This window comes from Dermacentor silvarum, chromosome 1, assembly GCF_013339745.2.
Source record: "Dermacentor silvarum isolate Dsil-2018 chromosome 1, BIME_Dsil_1.4, whole genome shotgun sequence".
In the NCBI taxonomy this organism is placed as follows: Eukaryota; Metazoa; Arthropoda; class Arachnida; order Ixodida; family Ixodidae; genus Dermacentor; species Dermacentor silvarum.
In genome coordinates this window covers 350,868,085-350,879,644 of record NC_051154.1, presented here as the reverse complement: position 1 = coordinate 350,879,644, position 11,560 = coordinate 350,868,085, and the positions used below count along the sequence as shown (strand labels likewise).

Sequence of the window (11,560 nt, the reverse complement as noted above, 5' to 3'; positions counted from 1 at the left end):
TGAACAATATGTGGCTACAGCCAATGAGTACTTTGGAGCCCGTCCTCGGCACTACCTATCCCAACGATCAAATTTTGGAGCGCGGAAATTGCTCTGTATCTAGAGGCCGCCAATCCGTACACTCGAATGGTAAACATAACGTGACCAAGATTTATATTTTTCTACTTTTAAAAATTTGGTGTGGCTAAAAAAAAAACACCCTATATACTCGCATGTCGATGTCTGCTACCGACCGGCTTCACGCATCCACCCCAATGTATTCGCTGCATGACTACCTGCTCAGTATGCTTTATGATTGAGCAGCATGCAATCGTTTACAAACATATTCATCAAGTTGCAATGACTAATTTATGGGATTACTAATTTCATGTCCCAACACAATCTTGCTTGAACGTCCCTGCTGAGTAACTTTAGGCTTTTCCGGATGAGATTCCGGAACAAGGTGTCTAATTCGAAACCGTACAATCGTTCAGGTATAACCGACGCACTGATAATAGAAAATTGGGGCTGCTGAGCACTTGGCACAGCAGTTGAATTTGACCCTGGTACAAACACACTACGCGGTTCCAAACATCGGTGAAGGCCGCCGCAAGCAAATGCGGGCATCTATTTGAAAGTAGCACCTATACGGGTGGAAGTCTCAGTTTCCCTTTAATTACTTATCTCCACCTAGCGGATTTCCGCTGAACTATTACATCAAACACTTGCCTTTGCTTCGAGTTGTCGACAAATTCGACTTCGCCCTGCCATCTGCTAGCCGCCTGGTTAGCTCAGATGGTAGAGCGGCTGCCCCGGAAAGGCAGTAGTCCCGGGTTCGAGTCCCGGACCAGGACGAATTTTTCTTCAACTGCGAGGCTTTCTTTCGAGAAACCCGGTTGGGTTTCCATTGTAGCAAGTGCTACATTTGGGTGGAAGTCTCAGTTTCCCTTTAAGTATGAAGAATATTTATGCGGTTTCCCCACAAATGGAAGTTTCATATAGTTAGAAAAGCAAAGACAGTCGATAGAAATCAGTCTTGTTTAGAGAATACTTGAAATTAGACTAATTAAATAAACACCAACTAACTAGGTTTATTAAACTGAACCTAGCTTTTCTGAGGGCTTTTGTTTCCTTCTTCAGGGGTGAGTGCAGGAAGCTGCAGCACATTATTGCTGATCCGGATTGCGACCGACGATGCCGTCCCAGTGGTTGATTGCACGTGCTACGAATTAAGGCAGAAGCACTTCCCGTCTGTTTCCAGGACGACGGCACCGGCGCACAAAAGAAAACAAAGGTACGGTACTACGGTATACTGTGGGGTGTACAAGGGTGAGGTAGAGGCGAGTGTATGGAACGGTAAAGACGTGAACAGTGTGACACCGTCTCCGCGATAATGTGCTTCACCAGTGTTCGCTTCGGTCGCATTTCATATTCAGAACTGTAAGTTAATATACCGCCTTCTTCAAGCCTCGCATAGCCGTGCCCACGGTAAACAGAGCATGGGGGCGAGCTCGAGGATCCGCTGTTACGAGAGATATAACGAAACACCCCAACGCTTCTTGAGATGGGGCCGGCTCCGATTTTCGTATTCAAATACGCGTACAAAACAGAAATGCTTTGATGAAGCAACGACTGGACCGAATTGAACTATCTTAGCCGCCGCGGTGGCTCAGTGAGTCAGCTCAGGCGCTGCGCTGCTTAGCACGAGATCGCGGGATCGAATCCCGGCCGCGGCGGCCGCATTTCGATGGAGGCGAAATGCAAAAACGTCCGTGTGCTTGCGTTGTAGTGCACGTTAAAGAACCCCAGGTGGTCAAAATTAATCCGGAGCCCTCCACTACGGCATGCCTCATAATGAGAACTGGTTTTGGCACGTAAAACCCCAGAAAGAAGAATTGAACTATCTTTGCTGCATTTGACAGGCAATGTAAAATTCTAGTGATCTTAGCATGCCGAATTTTGATGTAGGGCCTCACAATATTTACAAAAATTCCCCGAAAATTGGTAATCATCTAAAAAATTGAAGCACGAAGTTTACAAAATCCTACCTTTTCACCAAAAACAGACATCACTGTTATGTAAAGTGTGCATAATAGACATCTAAAGCGGATAAATTTATATTGAATTTACAGCTTAAGTGACATTGCTGCAATGTTGAAGAGGGTTTCGGTGGTATAGACCTATTTCAGAGTAGTGTATAATACATGAATCTTGTCTGCTTTAGATGTCTTAGTGGGTGCGGTTAGTACAATTGCGATTTTAAACACTTAATAATCAGTTACAGAGTCGAAAACATGGTATTTCAGATTTTATTGATTATAAAATTTTGTACAGTTTTTTAAACAAAATTATGGTCTAAATAACATATCTGCTTGCTATACAGTCACTAAATTTTAAATTTCTTTTATTCGCCACATACCTTATGGAAATTCGTGCAGGGGTTGCGCAGAAAAGCAACGATCACAGGTACTTAAATAGAAGCTCCCGAGCTAAATCGTCTTTGTAAAAGGAATCTTTAGACAAGGTTTCCGACGTAGGCAAACTTGTATTCACCAGGCTGGACATTTTCTCCATAAGTACGTTAGGAAATGTCACACAGAAACGACATATCACATGTATGAAGTTTTACATAGATTCATCAATGTTCAGATGCAAAATAACAAAGCTCCTTCAAGTTTGTTTGGAAGGTTGCGCGAACTATATGCGCAGTGCTGTGTCTCAGCCGAGAACGTATATATGCAGTTCCCTGGAGGCGATGTGTCGGGACTTATGGCAGAGAGCTGGGCTTGTTGGAATTTTGACATTCCATGCAATTGCGGCGCTTAACGGGAAACGGGAATTCGTGAGAAACGAAAATAGAACAGGACAGGAAGAACGTTGGTAGTCCAGTAAATTTGCGGCCAATAAAATACGCCCCCCGGTCACGCGGCAACAGACAGAAGAGCTTGAATCGTGGCACATGCGTAAAGCCGCTCGTCACAGATGTGTGGCGCACAAGTTGGGGCGACACAGATAATCGCACTCTTTCACTGTATATGTGATGGACGCAGTGGTAGCACATTTATCACACTTCTTTTTGGTGCTCCGGGTTTGAAGAATCACTCTGAATTTTAAATCCTTGTACCTAACCAGAATTCGTGCGAACACTTGCCGGCAAGGAGTTTGCAAGCGCAAGTACGATGTCTGAGCCAGGCGGGCTTTCCACAAAAGATCATTGCCTCTGTGCTAGAAAGCCTCCTCAAAGAAGTCACGTTCAGGGAACCGAAAGAAAACGGCGTCTCAACTCAGACAGACAAACAGCCACTTGTGATTTCTTAAGTGCACTATAGTATACCTGTCGCACTGCTTAAAAAAAACGTTCTCCAAGTGCAAAAAAAAATTAAAATTAGTAGTTCTGTGATTTTACTAGCCAAAACCACGATCTGATTATGAGGCACTATCGCGTGCCTCATAATATGGATTAATTTTGACCACCTGGGGTTCTTTAACGTGGCCGCCAAGTGCGGCGTAATGCGACCGCAAAGCACTGGAGAAGCTGCCTTCTATGTGCCGAGTCGTGAACGACGAAAGGTCCTGCCTACACAAAAATGTTGCAGGGGATCCCTAAGCCCATGAGATGAGAACGCGAAAGCGTTTCTTTTGACTAAGTTGTTGTTACGAAGGGGTGCTGCAATGTGGCGTCGCCGAGTTGTGTTATAAAGAACGAGGCAACGTGAGAAGCCGAATTGTGTCTATTCATTTACATGATTTGGTGCAATCAAAGTGGTGTCGACACCACTTTACATGTCCTGTTGCATTTCATCATCGAGGCAGTATGCATCACAGGTCTCGGGTATATCACAGTAGTACGACCACCACGGCGTTGTTGGAGGGTGTCATTCTACAGCCTCCGGCGTCTTCATCCTCTTGGCGTTCTGGTAACGGCGTACTTGCGTCGGGGTGCAAACACACTATCATGGCCTTGTGATGCTACAGTAAGTGGAGACATGCATCACATCTCGCACCATGTATGGGAGTTGGTGAATGCGAGATCGATGCGCGTACATCTCGACGTCGTGATGGTCTAAGGGGCGTCTTCAATTTGAGATTGAACTCGTCACGCATGACGGCGAGGAACAATGGGCTAGCCGGCACATTCTGAGTGAAAACGCACAGCGTAGGCTGAGTGTTCTTTCTGCGACTTGCCGGGCGCCAGGTACACGCACACCACCACCTATACCGGTGTCTCCGAACTCGGCGGCACATGTTGCACTGCCCACGACGGCGTGCAATCGACTAATGTTTGGAACTCTGCTGCATCGTAAAATTTCGTTCTGTAAAGCACCCAAAGGCAGGTGGTTGCTGCGGTGGATTGGAGAGCGCGCCGAGAGTTGCTGCGGCAGGTGTTGGCGCCGGCGTCAGCTCCGGTGGGAGAAGTCACGTGTTTTCCAGACACGGCTTTCGCTTACGCCTTTTTCAGACGCCAGATGGGTGCGCGCTTACGCCAACCTAGACAAGAAACGCTTTCGCGTTAGGAAGAACGCGCACTTCTTTCGTTGCGTGTAGCACAGGCATAGCATTCCCCAGCCATGTGGCAAATGCTACGTCGGCCTGACCGGCCGCTGCCTAAATCGCTTTAACTAGGGAGCATCGTGCGCAGGTTCAGGCATTCGCGGGATCTTGTCAATTTAAGCTGGATTTACACGACGCTTTAAAATTCACAGACCAGCATGACGCGGCTGAGTCGCAGCGAATTGAGCCGCCAACAGCTCAACTGCTTCGTTCTTGTGTGCGGCGTGACTGGGCGGCACTAAAATGCTAGTCCGCGGTATTTTGTCCGTAGTGGGAATCTAGCTTTTGGCAGACCACTGTAAAGGCGCGGATATAGTCGGGCGTTTCCAGCGTGCCCATAGAACAGCGGCTGGCGAAGTCGGATACGTCGGGCCGGCGACACCAGGATCTTCGAAAATTTGCCCCCCTCTACAGTTCGGCGCGTTGAACCGCTGTAGTGCGGTTCTATGTCGACGTCGGCGCCGACGGACGCCGGTTACGAAATACAAGTTTGTGCGCCGGACTATACGGGGTTCACCTCTCCCCAGCGTAACGTATAACGTGCGCGCGCAGGCGTTACGTCGGATTAGTGACTGCACGACGTGGGAACAAGCAGACGAAACGGAAGTACATCTCTCTTGCTGCGTTGCGAAGTAAAACAAAAAACACGCTGACATCCGATTTGTATGTTTCATTATTTCTCTAAATTTTAATTCGATCGTCTACTGAAGCAACAGAATAAACAAATAACTAATGTTGCCTCTAATAATTATCAAAGTCACGTGTAATTACGAGCGACATCACAGCTATGCGATCTACGTAGGCGCACTTCTGCGATATACGCCCTTATTTTACTGCGACGTAGTTCGCAGTAAAATAAGGGCTAGTAGCTCCGAGAGATTTGAAAGTGTCGTGTGTCCTGACACCCGTCTGTTCTGAAAATTGCCGAGACGTTTAGTTAGGGTGGGCTCTTTGCAGCAAGCAGCACGTGTTACGACGGGGTTGGTGAGCCTCAGCGAGGCGACTGGCCACGGCTGTCTGGTGTTGAGCGATCGGACAGGGACGAGACGCTCTCCTATCCCCCAAACTTCGTTCTTGACGCCTTTAATCGCGTCCCCCCCCCCTCCTCGTATCCATCGCTCACCCCACTCCCTTCTTAAAATTCTTGTCCGTTCGTCACTGTCGCACTCAACATTCACCACATTGTTGAACGACACGGCGGCCCCTAGCATTCCTGTAATTCCTTTTCTGCGTGAACTTCGAGGCCATTCACCTAAGTGCCCTCCCACCTGTTTGTTGTGGCGCTTCCTTCTTCCCTGACCAAGCAGCCCCGTCCGTGACATATCTTGTCGTGCGCAAATCAGCGTTCTGTAGGTCTTGTCCGGTTTCTTGCCCAGTTTTCATTCTTATCAGCGTGTACAAACTATAGCGTAAAAGCAAGCGCTTCTCAAATTATGAACATATTGAAAGTCAGAGACAAGGGAACGAAAAAATAAAGGGGGGGGGAGTGTTTATTATGCTTTTTTCTAGTCAAGCTTGTTGCAATATTCTCGGAATACTTTTCTTTTGGGCAGCGGGGTCGACGATTTGGTCAAGTACCAGAAATGAGAAGCTCTTCGACGGCACAAAGGCCTGGTGGGTAGCAACAATTCCCCCCAAGTTGGATGCACGCGCGCTCGTCCCATCAGCAGTTATTGTTAACACGATCCGTAATGATGTAGAAGCGCGCCATAAGTAGGGCCGCAATGTTCTGTGCTGGAAGAGGGTATCGCCCCCATGACAACCCCCCCCCCCCCCCGCCCCTTCTAACTGCCCCTAGATCTCGCCTTGCTTTAACATTCAAGCGTTCCCTTTCATTCACGTCGTTCTTTCGGAGCCCACCTCCTGAAACTTTCTGTTCCGTGGGGAAGGGGGGGGGGTCGACCCCCAAAACCGGCCCTGCTCCCCCCCTCCCTGGCTATGCCAATGCACGAGGGGGTATTGGCCAAAGCTTACATCGGAAGTAATCTGAAATGACTTCGCGATAACTTAATGGTAACTGCAAAAGGATGGATAGTTGGGTGAGTTGGTACAGTAACATATTCTTGGTATAAGCGCGAAGAAGACATGGACGGTGGCAGAAGACAGGACAAGCGCTAACTCACAGCGGAATCTTTATTGGAAAGAACAAATATAACACAACTACTGCAGCAAATCCTCTGTCTGTGCCCACAAAGCGAAGTCTAATTGACGTCAAAGTAGACGGAGTACCTGTCCAAGCACTCGTCGACACTGGAGCCCACATATCTGCGATGAGTGCTAGCCTACGTAGACGTTTAAAGAAGGTCCTCACCCCAGCAGCTGCACAAGTGCTTCGTGTGCCCGACGGTGGCGCGCTGGTTGTTCTCGGAATGTGTACTGTACGTTTAAGTATAGCCGGCCGCCCTACTTCTGTTCTCTTAGCTGTGATCGACAACTGCCCTCACGACGTGATCCTTGGGTTGGACTTTTTATCCAACCATTATGCTCTCATCGACTGCGCAACCGGCGTCCTTCAGTTGGAACTGCCTCAACTCGCCGATGCTCCTAGCACCACGCCGCCACCGTGCCTGTGCTCGCTTCAAGATGTGCGTCTGTCACCCGAGGCAGTCACTTACGTCGCTTTGACCGCACAGCCACAGGTTCCTGACGGTGAATATGTGCTTCGCCCCATCGTCGACGTGCTTTTGAACCGAAACGTTGCTGTTCCGCATACGCTGATCACGGTTACCAATAATGACGTCGTTCTCCCGCTTCTGAACTTCAGCCTGTGCCCTCAAGTGCTTCCGGCCGGCATGTTCTTGGCCAGCGTTTCTAGCACGTCCGAATTTGATATTGAGAGTATGGATGCCGAGAGTGGATTATTGCACCAATTGCAGCTCACAGCTCTGGTTCTTTCATGGATGACTTCGCCAAAATGATTGCACCTGACCTCACCTCTGCTCAGACCAAGGACCTCCGTCTCCTGCTCGAATCGTACGGCGACATCTTTGATTTCGGCGACCGCCCTTTCGACCAAACATCTGTTGTTCACCACCGTATCAACACTGGAGACATGAATCCTATCCGCCGGCGTCCCTATCGTGTATCACATGCTGAACGTAGAGTTATCCAATCAGAAGTGGACAAAATGCTCCGAAAAGGGGTCATCGAACCAGCAGCCAATGTCTCTCAATCTTCTTCTTCTCTTCCTCCTATCCTTCCGTAACAGGACCCCCGGGTGCTGAAGCGCCGTCTCGGCGCATGTCAGGCGAAGAACTGCGAACAATATAAGTGATTGGAAAAACCGTAGCAAAGAAACATCACATCACAATGGTAACTATTACAGGTATTTCTAAAAATGGAGCATAACTAATTGAAAAGTGTTCACGTTGATTTTTGATTAGGCCATATGAAAAATAAACGCATAAAAAGCGTGTTTATAATGAGTAAAAAGGTGTTTAACACGTGAACATTCCTGTCGCAAGGATGTATAGTCATGCACAAAGTTGTTGTTGTTGTTGTTGTTGCCTCAAAACATGGCTCGTACCCACAGGGGGGATTGGCCACATTAGATTGTTTGAAATGTGCGTCTAACAAAGCAAAATGGGAGAAATGGAAATCGGAGTTCACCCACGTCAGAACCCATTTCAGGGGCTTTTGTGTGTTAATCTTTTTTCGCTGAGACATTGTCATTTTTGCTGAGTCATTCTCATGGCAAAAGTCCCTAAACAAAGTGATAGAATTCCTGTCGGAAACGAAAGGACACTTCCATCAGTGCGCAGAATTGTCGTTGTTGCCTCAAAACATGGCTCGTAAACCCACTGGGAGGATTGGTCGCAATGTTGCTTGAATTTGCCGCCTTCCATTTTCTCTCTGTCTTTCTTTGCTGTGCCGATTCTGTCCTTCCATTTTTAGGCGTGCGGACATGGCGTCCTTCCAATGTAAGTTGGTGACCTGGCTCTTTATGTTCTTTATATTGAACCGAGATAAGTATAATAATAAACGCTGACGGCACGCCGCCGCCAATAATTTTGGAAGGAGACAACAGAAGAAGAAGAAGAAGAAGAAAAAGCAGATTGAGGATTCTTACAGTCCAAACGTATTTAAAATTTACGAATCTCCTCAAACAAGACCAATGTATATTTTATTGCGATAGCAATTATATGGACACTCAAAAGCAGATTTCTGCCGTCGGCGTCGCCGTCGCCGTCGCCGTCGCCGTCGCCGTGAGGTTCCGTATGACGTCATTTGGAGAAGAAATCGTCGCCGCGCGCCGAACGCTGTATGTGCGAGTGAAAGGGCGCGAGGGGCGCGTCTTTCACGGGGAGTGAACGCACGGCGGAGAACAAACGCGCGTTCTGCGCCGTGCTAGCTTAAGGGCTGCAGAAGTAGGCGTCTCTGTTCTCCTTTACAATCACCATGTATGTAGAGCAAACGCGCCTTCTTCCGACACGCGAGAGGTCGTGGGGGAGGGGGAGGGAAGGGAGGCGACGTTTAGCTGCGGCACGCAGTGCCTATTTATATCAGAGGCTCCGGCAACAGTCACCAACGCCGCACGCATTTTGAGCGAACGCGGGCAAAACGCCGATGGCGTCGACAATAGTTCTGCGTGTTGCCGATGCTGCTGCATGTCCAAGTTTATACAGCTGATAAAGCTAATATCATTACTCCGTATAGCTCTCTACAAGTTTGCTATCGCAATTGATGCTTCGCCTTTCAGGTGAAACTGCGACAACTTTTTATTAACGAACCAAGTTCATTCTTTAATAGTCATTGGTCGCGATTACACACCCCTCAGATCGTATTCGTACAGGCACTGCTATCACCATTGAATGTACAAATTCAACGCATTCACCCAACAAGTCAATCAAAAATAAGCCTCCAGATAGAAGTTGACGATATTTTCCCCTCAAATGCTAAACTAATGTCATACCAATATTTAAATGATCAATTACAAGATTACCTCTCTCACCTGGAAACATACAATATCATAGCCACTGATGCTTCACAGTCCGAAGAGAAGGCTGGCGTAGGCATTTTCTCTCCTTCTCTTAAGTCCTTCTCTATTCGCCTTCCAGATTACACACCTATTTTCATAGCAGAATTATTGGCCATTGTCCTAGCGGTACGTAAACTTCCTGCAAATCAATCAACAGCTGTCGTAGTTACAGATTCTCTATCGGTATGTGTGTCGCTTTCCACGGAAACCAATGCAGCTCTCCTTAGCTTGTTTCACAATTTAGTCCCTAAAAGTTTACAAAAAAATTAACTTGCTGTGGGTTCCTGGCCACCGCGGTTTATATCTAAACGAAATGGCAGATTTATTAGCAAGAACGTCACTACGTGGGCCTTTGATCCCTGTTTTACCGGACACTTCTTACGTCACTGCATCGAGATACAGAAAATTTTGTTTGCAAGATGATTTAAGCAACTTACCGCTGAAACCATCTCCCGACTTCCAGCATCTCGGTTTTTGCTGGAATAAACAGTGGTGCTCTTCTCGGCAGTTGGAAGTTACTTACACCAGACTACGCTGTCGCATCCCGCAATTGAACTTTTAAAGACGATAGTCTTTCTTGGGGAACTTAAACGCTGAAAATTTGGTCTGTCTTTCTGTCTGTCTGTCTGTCTGTCTGTTTGTCTGTCTGTCACCCGATTCAGCCACCCGGCCAAAGTTGGACCACTTGCTTACCGCCCACACTACTTAAACTGGTACGGCTGTTCATACTTGTGAACGTTATCGATCACAAAGTAAATATTACGCATATCTGAGGCGCAACATCACTAGGTAAGTATTAGGAGGTGTGTTCCTTTAATAGAAAATACATAGATACGTAACTCTAAAGACCCTAGTTTCTTAAGCTACGCTGAAAATGCCATGCTATGCGCGCCGACGAACGACGTTCCCCGACTGCGCGCCGACGAGCGCCCTCTGCCATGGAGGAAGGAAACCCTCTGCACAAGCTCATGTTTCCCGATGTATTGCCAGATGGCGTCCATGTCTCACGCAGCGCCTCCTCAATTTTATCAATGCCAGCCAGATGCGGCCGATTCAACATAAAGGAAGCGCTGTCTGAGGCAGGGCAAAACATAAATGGCCGCTTGATGAAATAATGCGGTAAAATGAAATCTGTTCAAACAAACCTCCATTGCATTTATCATGCCAGGACGGAAATGGTACGAGAACAGCATCACGGGGGGGCGCGGATCAGACCAGCACTCATGTAGTACGGCCGGCAGAAGACTATCGTCTTTCGACGACATTTGCAGCGAAGCACGTAGATACGCGGTAATTTTTTATTTACATAGAGCTGGTCTCACGATGTCCCCTTTATGTCACAACTCTAAGGAAATTGAATCAATAGAACATTACTTTTTATCATGCAGACGATATTCACACCACAGAAAGTTATTACTGGAAGCTCCACTTTACAAAATTGGATTAGGTTTAAACATACCAGTATTGTTATCATTGGGTGCTTCAGCACTAGGCTATAGTCACAGAGACGTGTGTTGCGCAGTATTTAATTTTTTAACTGAAACAAAACGATTACCCTGCTAATTATTGTATTTGTATTCTACACATCAGATGCATTCATATCACCTTAATTGATTTCTTAAATTGTTTTGTTAATATTACCTCCCCCTGATTGTAACAGCTCTTCACTTTCATCTTTTTCAGTTAGTCTGACTGCTCGCTCGCGTGCTAATCTGGTTAGCGCGACATGTCTTTTTTGTCTTTTACTTGGCATTTCTTGTTTTCTTGTTTTAAAATATGAATTTTCTTTAGCATTCCCACTGCCGCCCGATTCTTGGCCTATCCCCCTTAGTGGGTGCGAGCCATAACAGAGGTGCATCATCATCATCATCATCATCATCATCATCATCATCAACTTGGGCCACGTCGAAGATCGAGGAATGCGCCATGGCATAGGAAGAAAGCAAGCAAGCAAGCAAGATCGAGGAAGCGGAGGCAACAACCACAACAACAAGCGGACCCGTTTTTCACGGTTAGGAACAAGTCCCAGGTCGACTTCAATGAGCCAACGTA

At 47.2% G+C, this 11,560-nt stretch overlaps 1 non-coding gene across 1 annotated transcript; it reads left to right on the top strand.

The window, feature by feature from the left end:
- The first annotated feature begins 759 nt into the window (after window positions 1-759).
- Trnas-gga (transfer RNA serine (anticodon GGA)) lies at window positions 760-834 on the top strand. Its single transcript has one exon. It is a non-coding gene; the product is annotated as a tRNA-Ser (tRNA).
- Window positions 835-11,560: the final 10,726 nt, after the last annotated feature.